The sequence below is a fragment of the Tachysurus vachellii genome, chromosome 10 (assembly GCF_030014155.1).
Source record: "Tachysurus vachellii isolate PV-2020 chromosome 10, HZAU_Pvac_v1, whole genome shotgun sequence".
Taxonomy (NCBI): Eukaryota; Metazoa; Chordata; class Actinopteri; order Siluriformes; family Bagridae; genus Tachysurus; species Tachysurus vachellii.
This window is the reverse complement of record NC_083469.1, coordinates 23,735,912-23,753,605: the sequence shown is the minus strand read 5'-3', so window position 1 is coordinate 23,753,605 and position 17,694 is coordinate 23,735,912. Positions and strand designations below refer to the sequence as shown.

General features: G+C 43.6%; 10 non-coding genes across 10 annotated transcripts; all 10 read right to left on the bottom strand.

The window, feature by feature from the left end:
• Positions 1 to 3,652: 3,652 nt before the first annotated feature.
• Positions 3,653 to 3,724, bottom strand: trnae-uuc (transfer RNA glutamic acid (anticodon UUC)). Its single transcript has one exon. It is a non-coding gene; the product is annotated as a tRNA-Glu (tRNA).
• A 347-nt stretch (positions 3,725 to 4,071) lies between these two features.
• trnar-acg (transfer RNA arginine (anticodon ACG)) lies at positions 4,072 to 4,144 on the bottom strand. Its single transcript has one exon. It is a non-coding gene; the product is annotated as a tRNA-Arg (tRNA).
• A 692-nt stretch (positions 4,145 to 4,836) lies between these two features.
• On the bottom strand, positions 4,837 to 4,908 carry trnae-uuc (transfer RNA glutamic acid (anticodon UUC)). Its single transcript has one exon. It is a non-coding gene; the product is annotated as a tRNA-Glu (tRNA).
• Positions 4,909 to 5,254: 346 nt separating this feature from the next.
• trnar-acg (transfer RNA arginine (anticodon ACG)) lies at positions 5,255 to 5,327 on the bottom strand. The gene has a single exon. It is a non-coding gene; the product is annotated as a tRNA-Arg (tRNA).
• Positions 5,328 to 6,019: 692 nt separating this feature from the next.
• On the bottom strand, positions 6,020 to 6,091 carry trnae-uuc (transfer RNA glutamic acid (anticodon UUC)). Its single transcript has one exon. It is a non-coding gene; the product is annotated as a tRNA-Glu (tRNA).
• Positions 6,092 to 12,703: 6,612 nt separating this feature from the next.
• On the bottom strand, positions 12,704 to 12,775 carry trnae-uuc (transfer RNA glutamic acid (anticodon UUC)). Its single transcript has one exon. It is a non-coding gene; the product is annotated as a tRNA-Glu (tRNA).
• A 347-nt stretch (positions 12,776 to 13,122) lies between these two features.
• Positions 13,123 to 13,195, bottom strand: trnar-acg (transfer RNA arginine (anticodon ACG)). Its single transcript has one exon. It is a non-coding gene; the product is annotated as a tRNA-Arg (tRNA).
• Positions 13,196 to 13,887: 692 nt separating this feature from the next.
• trnae-uuc (transfer RNA glutamic acid (anticodon UUC)) lies at positions 13,888 to 13,959 on the bottom strand. The gene has a single exon. It is a non-coding gene; the product is annotated as a tRNA-Glu (tRNA).
• A 346-nt stretch (positions 13,960 to 14,305) lies between these two features.
• On the bottom strand, positions 14,306 to 14,378 carry trnar-acg (transfer RNA arginine (anticodon ACG)). The gene has a single exon. It is a non-coding gene; the product is annotated as a tRNA-Arg (tRNA).
• A 692-nt stretch (positions 14,379 to 15,070) lies between these two features.
• Positions 15,071 to 15,142, bottom strand: trnae-uuc (transfer RNA glutamic acid (anticodon UUC)). The gene has a single exon. It is a non-coding gene; the product is annotated as a tRNA-Glu (tRNA).
• Positions 15,143 to 17,694: the final 2,552 nt, after the last annotated feature.

Genomic DNA, 17,694 nt, shown 5'->3' with positions numbered 1-17,694 from the left:
GAGCTACTAATAACAGTACATCCCTCTAAATTAAATTGTGAGAGTTTCTGTGTACTGGTCTTTGGACCTATAAGTAATATTTCTGTCTTATCAGGGTTTAACAACAGAAAATTGCAGCTCATCCAGTCTTTTATCTCTCTAAGGCACTGAGTTAATTTGGACACTTTAGCTATTTCATCTGGTTTTGATGAGCTATATAACTGTGTGTCTTCAGCATAGCAGTGGAAACTAATCACATGTCTTCTAATAATGTTCCCTAATGGAAGCATGTATATCGAGAAAAGCAGAGGTCCTAGAACTGATCCTTGAGGGACCCCATGATTAACTGGTAATAAACTGGAGGATACACCATTTAATTCTACGAAATGGTATTGATCAGACAGGTAGGATCTAAACCAACTTCAAGCCTGTCCATGAATACCTGTGTAACTTTGTAAGCGATCTAGGAGAATGTTGTGATTATATACATTATATATATATTCATTCATTTTCTAACGCTTATCTGAACTACCTTGGGTCACGGGGAGCCTGTGCCTATCTCAGGCATCATCGGGCATCAAGGCAGGATACACCCTGGACAGAGTGCCAACCCATCGCAGGGCACACACACACACTCTCATTCACTCACGCAAACACACACTACGGACAATTTTCCAGAGATGCCAATCAACCTACCATGCATGTCTTTGGACTGGGGGAGGAAACCGGAGTACATGGAGGAAACCCCCGAGGCACGGGGAGAACATGCAAACTCCACACACACAAGGTGGAGGCGGGAATCGAACCCTGGAGGTGTGAGGCGAACGTGCTAACCACTAAGCCACCGTTCCCTCTCTATGTGTAATTATATATATATATATATATATATACACACACACAGTTGCAATCAGAAATATTCAACCCCCTCACCTCAAAAGACATTATAGTGATGTTGATAAAAGATAATGAAAATTAATGGGAAAAAAAACATCATGAAATAAAAGAATATTTATTGTTACGAGTTAGTTTGACAACAGAAGTTGACTTAGCTTTGAAGTTTAAATGAAAATTGTAATGCTTGTAACACATGAGCATGTGCAGTATTATTCAACCCCCAGCTTTAGTACCTTGTGGAGTGCCCTTTATTTTTTATAACTTTTAACAAACGGTTTCGATAAGTGCTGACAAGCTTCTTACACCTCTCGATTGGAATCTTTGCCCATTCTTCACATGCAAAAGTCTGTAACTCAGTGATGTTTGATGGCTTTCGTGCTGCAGCTGCTCCAGGACGCTCCAGCATCTTTTCCCCAACCAAGCATTAGTTGATTTGGCGGTGTGCTTGGGATCATTGTCTCGCTGGAAGATCCAATGATCACCAAGGTTTAATTTGTCAACAGAAGGCATCACCTTCTTCTTTAAAATTACCTGGTATTTCTGAGAATCCATGATGCCAGGTACATGATCAAGATTGCCAGTTCCTGCCACAGAAAAATAGCCCCACATCATCAATGACCCACCTCCGTGCTTGACCGTGGGGATGGTATTCTTTTGGTCATAAGCCTGACCTTTTGCATGCCAGATGTAAAGCTGGTCCATATGTCCAAAAAGTTCCAGTTTGGTTTCATCAGTCCATAGAACTGTCTGCCAGAAGTCTTTAGTTTCATCCAATTTCCTCCTGGCATATTCTTGTCAACTCCTGATGTTCCTTGCGGTCAAGAGTGGAGTGCCTCTTGGGGTCCGGCCATGAAGTCCTTGATTATTCAGTGCACGTCCTATAGTTGCCCCTGAAGCACTTGTACCAGCTCTCATCATGTCATCCTGTAGCTTTCTTGCAGTCACACAGGGGTTTTTCTTAGCTGTCCTGACTAAGTTGCTAAGGGCCCTTGATGAAATTGTGGGCTTTCTTCCACGGCCAGGAAGGTTTGCAGCTGTTCCATAAGTTTTAAACTTCCTTATAATGCTCCCAATGGTGTCTCTTGGAATGTTAAATATTTTGGAAATCTTCTTATAGCCAAGGCCCTTCGGATGTGATGAAATAATCTCCTCTCTCAGCTTTTGTGGAAGCTCCTTTGTCTTTCCCATGACTGCAACTCACCTTGAACACCTTAATGGTTGGGGTTTATATATGCATCAGAGAGAATATAAGTGGCGGCTTCCATCAACTGACAATTTTATTGCCATGACAGCTGTCATAACAGCTGTCATAACAGCTGTCATTAGTGATTAGTTAGTTAGTTGCTATAATTTACTTCATGGCAAGAACGGTTAATAAGAATTAAAATAACCTAAAATCACAAAGAAATAGACTGTCATTAGTGATAGGAAATGAATAAAGGTCAAAGGTCATACCATTTGATCTGACTTTCTCACGTTCTCAGATGACATACAGTAGCAGTATACCGTATACCATACCGTCCCTCCATGCATAACACGTGTGATTCATTGAGCATAGCTATGGCAGTTTGTCCTGATGCACCAAAGAAAATGCAAAAATATACTGTCAAGATTTGCAGAGATTTTAGAGCGTGAAAGTAGTCAGTATTGGGCGATGTCAAACGGATGTACAGCCGGCTTTCACTTCAATGCTGAATCAAATAACGTAATGCTTTTCAAGCTATCTGTACCTGATCACAAACACTGGAGCAAAGCTACTGAGGCCGTAACCTTTGATCGGAGTGAATGGAACAAATTTCATAAATGGTGTAAGGATTTTGACTACATTGTTTTACAACTCACTCGCTACCTTGGATAAAGATGACGATGAGACGCGTTCCAGTTCTAAAACCGAAGAAAATACCGGTGAATCACTCGGAAATAGAAATCTGACCTTTCTGCATTCAAATGCTGATGAAACCGACGGCTGTCTTTCCACCACCGCTTTAGCGGTCATCCAAGGCGTCATGGGTGAGCTGCTGGACAAAATTGTGGACAACGACCTGAGAGACAATTGCCATGGATGTGCTATCGATCACCCGAGTCAACTCCAACATGCTTGTTTGTTTGAACCTGAAGCCTACTATCTGCATATGAATACCTTCAGATTGCTTAAAAAATTGTTTAAACCTTGGCTGAAATACAAGCTGATAAAGGCTCTGAAATTGTGTGGAATAAAACACACACCATCCCTGGAAAAAATTCTAGGCATCACTGAAGCTATCGTATGTGACTGGCGAGATGAACCTAACATCAAAGTTGTTGTGAACGAAGCTAAAAAAAAAAAAAAAAACAAATTTTTGCATTTTGTTTATAAATGATCGCATTAACGGTAGCTGTTTTTAACGCTCTGTTGAGAGACGAAAAGATTCACATCCAATCTAGGCCTACTGTGCTTAAAAAAAAGAAGATTCTGTAAACCATACACACTGCATGTTTGCTCCTAGTGACCTTGGAACCGACATTCACACACAACAGAGAGAGAGAAAAAAACACAGAGAGTTCATCTCAGTTAATCAACATGCTTAAGTATGATTTAGATTAATGAATGCATTATGAAAATAGATTTCCTTACGTAATGCTTTGGGCAATGAATAAAAAAAAGAAGCACAGACTATTGCTCACTGCAACGAGTGAACGTTTGCACATTCCGTTAAAGCTCACGGGTCTCCCGATCGTTAGTAACTAATGGATGTGGTGAACGTCTCACAGGTTCTGCCAGCGACCCAAAAGAGTCAAGTTCCCATACCGGGAGTCGAACCCGGGCCGCCTGGGTGAAAACCAGGAATCCTGACCGCTAGACCATATGGGACGCCGGTTGCTGGCAAAGGCCACTTCTGGAAGGGGGTGAAGAAACCGGAACGGTTCCATGGCAGGTGTGGGCCGGCAATTTAGTCTGCCAGTAGGCGGTTTGAGCTCCCTCGCTGTCGACATGCTGTATCAACAAGATCCTAGCATTGCAGAGCACAATGGACTCAGCTTTCACAGCACTGCGAGTGTCCAGCAACTCGAAGGATGGGATTGTAAACCCGGTGAAGTAACCAGCGTACTGGCCACTACAGGACCGTCTGCATTTCAGGGATTACTAGAGCTGTTACTGTGCCTGAAATGAAGTTGCTAGAGACTGTTGCACACCTCTGGACTTGTCTAAAACTAAGCCGAGCCAGCCAGGAGTCGAACCTGGAATCTCCTGATCCGTAGTCAGACGCGTTATCCATTGCGCCACTGGCCCACAGGATCTTCAGGGAAGCGTGTTTCATCCTGAAAAAGGGCCAACAAACAGAAGCCATGCTTAAGTCTAGCATTGGAATGTGAAAATCCAATGCCGTGACCCGGATTCGGACCGGGGTTGCTGCGGCCACAACGCAGAGTACTAACCACTATACGATCACGGCACACCACGCACCTGGCCGTGGGAAGGGGCCGGCTGCTATACCTAGGGCTGTAAGTACTGGCCCCTATCGGCTTGGAGTAGAGACAGAATTGGCATTTTGTTTATAAATGATCGCATTAACGGTAGCTGTTTTTAACGCTCTGTTGAGAGACGAAAAGATTCACATCCAATCTAGGCCTACTGTGCTTAAAAAAAAGAAGATTCTGTAAACCATACACACTGCATGTTTGCTCCTAGTGACATTGGAACCGACATTCACACACAACAGAGAGAGAGAAAAAAACACAGAGAGTTCATCTCAGTTAATCAACATGCTTAAGTATGATTTAGATTAATGAATGCATTATGAAAATAGATTTCCTTACGTAATGCTTTGGGCAATGAATAAAAAAAAGAAGCACAGACTATTGCTCACTGCAACGAGTGAACGTTTGCACATTCCGTTAAAGCTCACGGGTCTCCCGATCGTTAGTAACTAATGGATGTGGTGAACGTCTCACAGGTTCTGCCAGCGACCCAAAAGAGTCAAGTTCCCATACCGGGAGTCGAACCCGGGCCGCCTGGGTGAAAACCAGGAATCCTGACCGCTAGACCATATGGGACGCCGGTTGCTGGCAAAGGCCACTTCTGGAAGGGGGTGAAGAAACCGGAACGGTTCCATGGCAGGTGTGGGCCGGCAATTTAGTCTGCCAGTAGGCGGTTTGAGCTCCCTCGCTGTCGACATGCTGTATCAACAAGATCCTAGCATTGCAGAGCACAATGGACTCAGCTTTCACAGCACTGCGAGTGTCCAGCAACTCGAAGGGTGGGATTGTAAACCGGTGAAGTAACCAGCGTACTGGCCACTACAGGACCGTCTGCATTTCAGGGATTACTAGAGCTGTTACTGTGCCTGAAATGAAGTTGCTAGAGACTTTTGCACACCTCTGGACTTGTCTAAAACTAAGCCGAGCCAGCCAGGAGTCAAACCTGGAATCTCCTGATCCGTAGTCAGACGCGTTATCCATTGCGCCACTGGCCCACAGGATCTTCAGGGAAGCGTGTTTCATCCTGAAAAAGGGCCAACAAACAGAAGCCATGCTTAAGTCTAGCATTGGAATGTGAAAATCCAATGCCGTGACCCGGATTCGGACCGGGGTTGCTGCGGCCACAGCGCAGAGTACTAACCACTATACGATCACGGCACACCACGCACCTGGCCGTGGGAAGGGGCCGGCTGCTATACCTAGGGCTGTAAGTACTGGCCCCTATCGCCTTGGAGTAGAGACAGAATTGGCATTTTGTTTATAAATGATCGCATTAGCGGTAGCTGTTTTTAACGCTCTGTTGAGAGACGAAAAGATTCACATCCAATCTAGGCCTACTGTGCTTAAAAAAAAGAAGATTCTGTAAACCATACACACTGCATGTTTGCTCCTAGTGACATTGGAACTGACATTCACACACAACAGAGAGAGAGAAAAAAACACAGAGAGTTCATCTCAGTTAATCAACATGCTTAAGTATGATTTAGATTAATGAATGCATTATGAAAATAGATTTCCTTACGTAATGCTTTGGGCAATGAATAAAAAAAAGAAGCACAGACTATTGCTCACTGCAACGAGTGAACGTTTGCACATTCCGTTAAAGCTCACGGGTCTCCCGATCGTTAGTAACTAATGGATGTGGTGAACGTCTCGCAGGTTCTGCCAGCGACCCAAAAGAGTCAAGTTCCCATACCAGGAGTCGAACCCGGGCCGCGTGGGTGAAAACCAGGAATCCTGACCGCTAGACCATATGGGACTCCGGTTGCTGGCAAAGGCCACTTCTGGAAGGGGGTGAAGAAACCGGAACGGTTCCAGGGCAGGTGGCGGCCAGCAATTTAGTCTGCCAGTAGGCGGTTTGAGCTCCCTCGCTGTCGACATGCTGTATCAACAAGATCCTAGCATTGCAGAGCACAATGGACTCAGCTTTCACAGCACTGCGAGTGTCCAGCAACTCGAAGGGTGGGATTGTAAACCCGGTGCAGTACACACCTCTGTGAGTGACAGGTGGGAGTGGTTAAGTCCCACCCTCTCACATGCTCTGGATGACAGAGAGACCACTTTTTTGGCTGTGGGAAAGTTCATTAGAGACTAGTATAAATGTGTTATTAATGTTTCTCTGTGCTTTGCTCTGAAATTAACCAAACACTGTAGTGCAGCAGGATTCAGACCTGCTTTAGGTGGTATGACAGAGCTGACAAACAGCATCCTCATACTTATTTAACCATACCCATTTACCAATTTCCTTGTCTACAGTTCACTCAGCACTGTAAACATCTCGAGTATAATCATGTCTACTCAGATATATATTATTGCCACTCTTAGAACAGATTTCTGTATTCTTTTAGTGTAATATTGCATTAAAAGAATAAAGAAATTAGCTAAGATGAGCTAAGGCATGTTTTTTTATATATTTAATACATTTTCACTTTTACGTTTAGTTCGCTTAACCCTGGAAGTTGCAACTGAATTCATTTGATGTAGCGGTCTGTGGAAAACCTGACAGTATTTCTATTGTCTTAACACTGAATACGAACGCATTGCTGACAAACCGGATGTGGTTTCTGGCTCGTGTTGAACAGTACTGTGTGAAGGAGGTGTGTGTGGTATGCAGTACGCCCAGGTCTAGAGTAAACAGCACGAGAACATCTTTGAGATCAACAGCATTGGTAAGATAACTGTTCATATCAGTTTTAAATCTATTCCTTTGTCTGGAATCTAAAAGACAGTCTCTGTTCTAGAATGTTAGCTCTTTACACAGACGCTCAGACATATTACTACATTAGAGGTTCTAGAAGTTTTTGTAAATGTTCAGTTTCCTAGAATGTAAGAAGTTACAGTAATACACTAGATGGGCAAAAATCAGGCAGTGTTTGATGTTCTAGAATGGTACGTGTGCAAACACAGACAATGTTAGGAGTCTCTAAATGCTATGGATGGATGCTAAATGCTCGAAATGTTGGATATTCTAGAAGTTTGTACATTCTATGCAGCGTGTTCTTGTCAGAACACCCACTGCAGTATGTCGCTGTTGGTTGACTCTGAAGAATATCTAGAGTACACACCTTTGTGAGTGACATGTGGGAGTGGTTAAGTCCCACCCTCTCACATGCTCAGGACGACAGAGAGACCACTTTTTTGGCTGTGGGAAAGTTCATTAGAGCCTTTTATAAATGTGTCATTAAGTCTGAGGTGACTCAGGCAGCAGTGGCAAGGAAAAACTCCCTTAAAATAGTAAGGAAGAAACCTTGAGAGGAACCAGACTCAAAGGGGAGCCCATCCTCATATGGGTGACACTAGAAGGTGTGATTACAAATATACAGTCAAACAAATGCTGTATTGGTGTAAGGATCACATGGAGTTCAGATCTCCTCTTAGTATCACAGAGTCCAACTGGAGCTGGTAGATCTGTAGTTGTCTCTGAATTCTCACAGAGTCGACCTCATCTGAGTGGAGGTCCAAGATCTTCATCACACGGAAGATGATTGGAGCTGGTACAATGTCTGGATGCCTCGGGATGGGTAGAAAGAGAGAAGCAGTGCAGAGGGATTAACATATCTGCTGTTCTTAAAAATGCGCAAGTCTAATGTAATAGTGCACAAGATTAGGGGATGTATTATGTGTACACCTGACTAAAGAGATGGATTTTTAATCTGCTTTTGAACTGGGAAAGTGTGTCTGAGCCCCGAACACTATCAGGAAGACTATTCCAGAGTTTGGGAGCTAAATAAGAAAACGCTCTACCACCTTTAGTGGACTTAAGCCCTATTCAGACGGGATTAGTTTTACGTGGGGACGTAGGGGTAAAATAATTATTACCAGAGCTTCTCTGTGATTTTAGTCCCGTCCGAATGTGCCATCTCGGTAATCATTACGGACAATGTCAGTAAAGATTATGGCGACTTTTACCTTCTGTAAAAAGGTCCAGAAAAATTACCTCAGGTAATACTAATCCCGTCCAAATAGACCCGCTGTAAATATGTACGGTAAAATTCCGTCATTTCCTGTTTAAAAGTAGTTTTTGGCGCGTTTTGCAAGCATGGAGGCGCCATGTTGTCTGTTGTCTGATTGCGCACGTAATAACAGGAAGCAACGTCATACGCACATGACGACAAGGAGGTTTCTGTGGTGCGTAAAGCGAGTTACCCCTCCCACTTCTGCTAGTTTTACTGAGATGTCTTGTCTCATGTGAATTGGCCAATTAATATTACAGACGTCCTGACGTAAAACTAATCCTGTCCGAATTGGGCTTTAGATATTCTCGGAACTACCAGAAGTCCTGAGTTTTGTGATCTCAGAGAGCATGAAGGATTGTAACGTGTTAGGAGACTAGTTAGATACGTGGGAGCTAAACCTTTAAGAGCCTTGTATGTAAGTAGCAGTAGTTTGTAATCAATTCTAAACTTAACAGGTAGCCAGTGTAAAGATGATAAAATTGGTGTTATACTTTCTTGTCCTAGTGAGAACTCTGGCAGCTGCATTTTGGACTAACTGTAGCCTATTTATTAAAGATGCAGGACAACCACCTAATAATGCATTACAATAGTCCAGTCTAGAGGTCATGAAAGCATGAACTAGCTTCTCAGCATCAGAGACAGACAGGATGTTTCTCAGCTTGGCAATATTTCTAAGGTGAAAGAAGGCTGTTTTTGTGGTATGGGCGATGTGATTTTCAAAAGACAGGTTGCTGTCTAATATAACCCCTAGGTCTTTCGCTGTCGAGCTACTAATAACAGTACATCCCTCTAAATTAAATTGTGAGAGTTTCTGTGTACTGGTCTTTGGACCTATAAGTAATATTTCTGTCTTATCAGGGTTTAACAACAGAAAATTGCAGCTCATCCAGTCTTTTATCTCTCTAAGGCACTGAGTTAATTTGGACACTTTAGCTATTTCATCTGGTTTTGATGAGCTATATAACTGTGTGTCTTCAGCATAGCAGTGGAAACTAATCACATGTCTTCTAATAATGTTCCCTAATGGAAGCATGTATATCGAGAAAAGCAGAGGTCCTAGAACTGATCCTTGAGGGACCCCATGATTAACTGGTAATAAACTGGAGGATACACCATTTAATTCTACGAAATGGTATTGATCAGACAGGTAGGATCTAAACCAACTTCAAGCCTGTCCATGAATACCTGTGTAACTTTGTAAGCGATCTAGGAGAATGTTGTGATTATATACATTATATATATATTCATTCATTTTCTAACGCTTATCTGAACTACCTTGGGTCACGGGGAGCCTGTGCCTATCTCAGGCATCATCGGGCATCAAGGCAGGATACACCCTGGACAGAGTGCCAACCCATCGCAGGGCACACACACACACTCTCATTCACTCACGCAAACACACACTACGGACAATTTTCCAGAGATGCCAATCAACCTACCATGCATGTCTTTGGACTGGGGGAGGAAACCGGAGTACATGGAGGAAACCCCCGAGGCACGGGGAGAACATGCAAACTCCACACACACAAGGTGGAGGCGGGAATCGAACCCTGGAGGTGTGAGGCGAACGTGCTAACCACTAAGCCACCGTTCCCTCTCTATGTGTAATTATATATATATATATATATATATACACACACACAGTTGCAATCAGAAATATTCAACCCCCTCACCTCAAAAGACATTATAGTGATGTTGATAAAAGATAATGAAAATTAATGGGAAAAAAAACATCATGAAATAAAAGAATATTTATTGTTACGAGTTAGTTTGACAACAGAAGTTGACTTAGCTTTGAAGTTTAAATGAAAATTGTAATGCTTGTAACACATGAGCATGTGCAGTATTATTCAACCCCCAGCTTTAGTACCTTGTGGAGTGCCCTTTATTTTTTATAACTTTTAACAAACGGTTTCGATAAGTGCTGACAAGCTTCTTACACCTCTCGATTGGAATCTTTGCCCATTCTTCACATGCAAAAGTCTGTAACTCAGTGATGTTTGATGGCTTTCGTGCTGCAGCTGCTCCAGGACGCTCCAGCATCTTTTCCCCAACCAAGCATTAGTTGATTTGGCGGTGTGCTTGGGATCATTGTCTCGCTGGAAGATCCAATGATCACCAAGGTTTAATTTGTCAACAGAAGGCATCACCTTCTTCTTTAAAATTACCTGGTATTTCTGAGAATCCATGATGCCAGGTACATGATCAAGATTGCCAGTTCCTGCCACAGAAAAATAGCCCCACATCATCAATGACCCACCTCCGTGCTTGACCGTGGGGATGGTATTCTTTTGGTCATAAGCCTGACCTTTTGCATGCCAGATGTAAAGCTGGTCCATATGTCCAAAAAGTTCCAGTTTGGTTTCATCAGTCCATAGAACTGTCTGCCAGAAGTCTTTAGTTTCATCCAATTTCCTCCTGGCATATTCTTGTCAACTCCTGATGTTCCTTGCGGTCAAGAGTGGAGTGCCTCTTGGGGTCCGGCCATGAAGTCCTTGATTATTCAGTGCACGTCCTATAGTTGCCCCTGAAGCACTTGTACCAGCTCTCATCATGTCATCCTGTAGCTTTCTTGCAGTCACACAGGGGTTTTTCTTAGCTGTCCTGACTAAGTTGCTAAGGGCCCTTGATGAAATTGTGGGCTTTCTTCCACGGCCAGGAAGGTTTGCAGCTGTTCCATAAGTTTTAAACTTCCTTATAATGCTCCCAATGGTGTCTCTTGGAATGTTAAATATTTTGGAAATCTTCTTATAGCCAAGGCCCTTCGGATGTGATGAAATAATCTCCTCTCTCAGCTTTTGTGGAAGCTCCTTTGTCTTTCCCATGACTGCAACTCACCTTGAACACCTTAATGGTTGGGGTTTATATATGCATCAGAGAGAATATAAGTGGCGGCTTCCATCAACTGACAATTTTATTGCCATGACAGCTGTCATAACAGCTGTCATAACAGCTGTCATTAGTGATTAGTTAGTTAGTTGCTATAATTTACTTCATGGCAAGAACGGTTAATAAGAATTAAAATAACCTAAAATCACAAAGAAATAGACTGTCATTAGTGATAGGAAATGAATAAAGGTCAAAGGTCATACCATTTGATCTGACTTTCTCACGTTCTCAGATGACATACAGTAGCAGTATACCGTATACCATACCGTCCCTCCATGCATAACACGTGTGATTCATTGAGCATAGCTATGGCAGTTTGTCCTGATGCACCAAAGAAAATGCAAAAATATACTGTCAAGATTTGCAGAGATTTTAGAGCGTGAAAGTAGTCAGTATTGGGCGATGTCAAACGGATGTACAGCCGGCTTTCACTTCAATGCTGAATCAAATAACGTAATGCTTTTCAAGCTATCTGTACCTGATCACAAACACTGGAGCAAAGCTACTGAGGCCGTAACCTTTGATCGGAGTGAATGGAACAAATTTCATAAATGGTGTAAGGATTTTGACTACATTGTTTTACAACTCACTCGCTACCTTGGATAAAGATGACGATGAGACGCGTTCCAGTTCTAAAACCGAAGAAAATACCGGTGAATCACTCGGAAATAGAAATCTGACCTTTCTGCATTCAAATGCTGATGAAACCGACGGCTGTCTTTCCACCACCGCTTTAGCGGTCATCCAAGGCGTCATGGGTGAGCTGCTGGACAAAATTGTGGACAACGACCTGAGAGACAATTGCCATGGATGTGCTATCGATCACCCGAGTCAACTCCAACATGCTTGTTTGTTTGAACCTGAAGCCTACTATCTGCATATGAATACCTTCAGATTGCTTAAAAAATTGTTTAAACCTTGGCTGAAATACAAGCTGATAAAGGCTCTGAAATTGTGTGGAATAAAACACACACCATCCCTGGAAAAAATTCTAGGCATCACTGAAGCTATCGTATGTGACTGGCGAGATGAACCTAACATCAAAGTTGTTGTGAACGAAGCTAAAAAAAAAAAAAAAACAAATTTTTGCATTTTGTTTATAAATGATCGCATTAACGGTAGCTGTTTTTAACGCTCTGTTGAGAGACGAAAAGATTCACATCCAATCTAGGCCTACTGTGCTTAAAAAAAAGAAGATTCTGTAAACCATACACACTGCATGTTTGCTCCTAGTGACCTTGGAACCGACATTCACACACAACAGAGAGAGAGAAAAAAACACAGAGAGTTCATCTCAGTTAATCAACATGCTTAAGTATGATTTAGATTAATGAATGCATTATGAAAATAGATTTCCTTACGTAATGCTTTGGGCAATGAATAAAAAAAAGAAGCACAGACTATTGCTCACTGCAACGAGTGAACGTTTGCACATTCCGTTAAAGCTCACGGGTCTCCCGATCGTTAGTAACTAATGGATGTGGTGAACGTCTCACAGGTTCTGCCAGCGACCCAAAAGAGTCAAGTTCCCATACCGGGAGTCGAACCCGGGCCGCCTGGGTGAAAACCAGGAATCCTGACCGCTAGACCATATGGGACGCCGGTTGCTGGCAAAGGCCACTTCTGGAAGGGGGTGAAGAAACCGGAACGGTTCCATGGCAGGTGTGGGCCGGCAATTTAGTCTGCCAGTAGGCGGTTTGAGCTCCCTCGCTGTCGACATGCTGTATCAACAAGATCCTAGCATTGCAGAGCACAATGGACTCAGCTTTCACAGCACTGCGAGTGTCCAGCAACTCGAAGGATGGGATTGTAAACCCGGTGAAGTAACCAGCGTACTGGCCACTACAGGACCGTCTGCATTTTAGGGATTACTAGAGCTGTTACTGTGCCTGAAATGAAGTTGCTAGAGACTGTTGCACACCTCTGGACTTGTCTAAAACTAAGCCGAGCCAGCCAGGAGTCGAACCTGGAATCTCCTGATCCGTAGTCAGACGCGTTATCCATTGCGCCACTGGCCCACAGGATCTTCAGGGAAGCGTGTTTCATCCTGAAAAAGGGCCAACAAACAGAAGCCATGCTTAAGTCTAGCATTGGAATGTGAAAATCCAATGCCGTGACCCGGATTCGGACCGGGGTTGCTGCGGCCACAACGCAGAGTACTAACCACTATACGATCACGGCACACCACGCACCTGGCCGTGGGAAGGGGCCGGCTGCTATACCTAGGGCTGTAAGTACTGGCCCCTATCGGCTTGGAGTAGAGACAGAATTGGCATTTTGTTTATAAATGATCGCATTAACGGTAGCTGTTTTTAACGCTCTGTTGAGAGACGAAAAGATTCACATCCAATCTAGGCCTACTGTGCTTAAAAAAAAGAAGATTCTGTAAACCATACACACTGCATGTTTGCTCCTAGTGACATTGGAACCGACATTCACACACAACAGAGAGAGAGAAAAAAACACAGAGAGTTCATCTCAGTTAATCAACATGCTTAAGTATGATTTAGATTAATGAATGCATTATGAAAATAGATTTCCTTACGTAATGCTTTGGGCAATGAATAAAAAAAAGAAGCACAGACTATTGCTCACTGCAACGAGTGAACGTTTGCACATTCCGTTAAAGCTCACGGGTCTCCCGATCGTTAGTAACTAATGGATGTGGTGAACGTCTCACAGGTTCTGCCAGCGACCCAAAAGAGTCAAGTTCCCATACCGGGAGTCGAACCCGGGCCGCCTGGGTGAAAACCAGGAATCCTGACCGCTAGACCATATGGGACGCCGGTTGCTGGCAAAGGCCACTTCTGGAAGGGGGTGAAGAAACCGGAACGGTTCCATGGCAGGTGTGGGCCGGCAATTTAGTCTGCCAGTAGGCGGTTTGAGCTCCCTCGCTGTCGACATGCTGTATCAACAAGATCCTAGCATTGCAGAGCACAATGGACTCAGCTTTCACAGCACTGCGAGTGTCCAGCAACTCGAAGGGTGGGATTGTAAACCGGTGAAGTAACCAGCGTACTGGCCACTACAGGACCGTCTGCATTTCAGGGATTACTAGAGCTGTTACTGTGCCTGAAATGAAGTTGCTAGAGACTTTTGCACACCTCTGGACTTGTCTAAAACTAAGCCGAGCCAGCCAGGAGTCAAACCTGGAATCTCCTGATCCGTAGTCAGACGCGTTATCCATTGCGCCACTGGCCCACAGGATCTTCAGGGAAGCGTGTTTCATCCTGAAAAAGGGCCAACAAACAGAAGCCATGCTTAAGTCTAGCATTGGAATGTGAAAATCCAATGCCGTGACCCGGATTCGGACCGGGGTTGCTGCGGCCACAGCGCAGAGTACTAACCACTATACGATCACGGCACACCACGCACCTGGCCGTGGGAAGGGGCCGGCTGCTATACCTAGGGCTGTAAGTACTGGCCCCTATCGCCTTGGAGTAGAGACAGAATTGGCATTTTGTTTATAAATGATCGCATTAGCGGTAGCTGTTTTTAACGCTCTGTTGAGAGACGAAAAGATTCACATCCAATCTAGGCCTACTGTGCTTAAAAAAAAGAAGATTCTGTAAACCATACACACTGCATGTTTGCTCCTAGTGACATTGGAACTGACATTCACACACAACAGAGAGAGAGAAAAAAACACAGAGAGTTCATCTCAGTTAATCAACATGCTTAAGTATGATTTAGATTAATGAATGCATTATGAAAATAGATTTCCTTACGTAATGCTTTGGGCAATGAATAAAAAAAAGAAGCACAGACTATTGCTCACTGCAACGAGTGAACGTTTGCACATTCCGTTAAAGCTCACGGGTCTCCCGATCGTTAGTAACTAATGGATGTGGTGAACGTCTCGCAGGTTCTGCCAGCGACCCAAAAGAGTCAAGTTCCCATACCAGGAGTCGAACCCGGGCCGCGTGGGTGAAAACCAGGAATCCTGACCGCTAGACCATATGGGACTCCGGTTGCTGGCAAAGGCCACTTCTGGAAGGGGGTGAAGAAACCGGAACGGTTCCAGGGCAGGTGGCGGCCAGCAATTTAGTCTGCCAGTAGGCGGTTTGAGCTCCCTCGCTGTCGACATGCTGTATCAACAAGATCCTAGCATTGCAGAGCACAATGGACTCAGCTTTCACAGCACTGCGAGTGTCCAGCAACTCGAAGGGTGGGATTGTAAACCCGGTGCAGTACACACCTCTGTGAGTGACAGGTGGGAGTGGTTAAGTCCCACCCTCTCACATGCTCTGGATGACAGAGAGACCACTTTTTTGGCTGTGGGAAAGTTCATTAGAGACTAGTATAAATGTGTTATTAATGTTTCTCTGTGCTTTGCTCTGAAATTAACCAAACACTGTAGTGCAGCAGGATTCAGACCTGCTTTAGGTGGTATGACAGAGCTGACAAACAGCATCCTCATACTTATTTAACCATACCCATTTACCAATTTCCTTGTCTACAGTTCACTCAGCACTGTAAACATCTCGAGTATAATCATGTCTACTCAGATATATATTATTGCCACTCTTAGAACAGATTTCTGTATTCTTTTAGTGTAATATTGCATTAAAAGAATAAAGAAATTAGCTAAGATGAGCTAAGGCATGTTTTTTTATATATTTAATACATTTTCACTTTTACGTTTAGTTCGCTTAACCCTGGAAGTTGCAACTGAATTCATTTGATGTAGCGGTCTGTGGAAAACCTGACAGTATTTCTATTGTCTTAACACTGAATACGAACGCATTGCTGACAAACCGGATGTGGTTTCTGGCTCGTGTTGAACAGTACTGTGTGAAGGAGGTGTGTGTGGTATGCAGTACGCCCAGGTCTAGAGTAAACAGCACGAGAACATCTTTGAGATCAACAGCATTGGTAAGATAACTGTTCATATCAGTTTTAAATCTATTCCTTTGTCTGGAATCTAAAAGACAGTCTCTGTTCTAGAATGTTAGCTCTTTACACAGACGCTCAGACATATTACTACATTAGAGGTTCTAGAAGTTTTTGTAAATGTTCAGTTTCCTAGAATGTAAGAAGTTACAGTAATACACTAGATGGGCAAAAATCAGGCAGTGTTTGATGTTCTAGAATGGTACGTGTGCAAACACAGACAATGTTAGGAGTCTCTAAATGCTATGGATGGATGCTAAATGCTCGAAATGTTGGATATTCTAGAAGTTTGTACATTCTATGCAGCGTGTTCTTGTCAGAACACCCACTGCAGTATGTCGCTGTTGGTTGACTCTGAAGAATATCTAGAGTACACACCTTTGTGAGTGACATGTGGGAGTGGTTAAGTCCCACCCTCTCACATGCTCAGGACGACAGAGAGACCACTTTTTTGGCTGTGGGAAAGTTCATTAGAGCCTTTTATAAATGTGTCATTAAGTCTGAGGTGACTCAGGCAGCAGTGGCAAGGAAAAACTCCCTTAAAATAGTAAGGAAGAAACCTTGAGAGGAACCAGACTCAAAGGGGAGCCCATCCTCATATGGGTGACACTAGAAGGTGTGATTACAAATATACAGTCAAACAAATGCTGTATTGGTGTAAGGATCACATGGAGTTCAGATCTCCTCTTAGTATCACAGAGTCCAACTGGAGCTGGTAGATCTGTAGTTGTCTCTGAATTCTCACAGAGTCGACCTCATCTGAGTGGAGGTCCAAGATCTTCATCACACGGAAGATGATTGGAGCTGGTACAATGTCTGGATGCCTCGGGATGGGTAGAAAGAGAGAAGCAGTGCAGAGGGATTAACATATCTGCTGTTCTTAAAAATGCGCAAGTCTAATGTAATAGTGCACAAGATTAGGGGATGTATTATGTGTACACCTGACTAAAGAGATGGATTTTTAATCTGCTTTTGAACTGGGAAAGTGTGTCTGAGCCCCGAACACTATCAGGAAGACTATTCCAGAGTTTGGGAGCTAAATAAGAAAACGCTCTACCACCTTTAGTGGACTTAAGCCCTATTCAGACGGGATTAGTTTTACGTGGGGACGTAGGGGTAAAATAATTATTACCAGAGCTTCTCTGTGATTTTAGTCCCGTCCGAATGTGCCATCTCGGTAATCATTACGGACAATGTCAGTAAAGATTATGGCGACTTTTACCTTCTGTAAAAAGGTCCAGAAAAATTACCTCAGGTAATACTAATCCCGTCCAAATAGACCCGCTGTAAATATGTACGGTAAAATTCCGTCATTTCCTGTTTAAAAGTAGTTTTTGGCGCGTTTTGCAAGCATGGAGGCGCCATGTTGTCTGTTGTCTGATTGCGCACGTAATAACAGGAAGCAACGTCATACGCACATGACGACAAGGAGGTTTCTGTGGTGCGTAAAGCGAGTTACCCCTCCCACTTCTGCTAGTTTTACTGAGATGTCTTGTCTCATGTGAATTGGCCAATTAATATTACAGACGTCCTGACGTAAAACTAATCCTGTCCGAATTGGGCTTTAGATATTCTCGGAACTACCAGAAGTCCTGAGTTTTGTGATCTCAGAGAGCATGAAGGA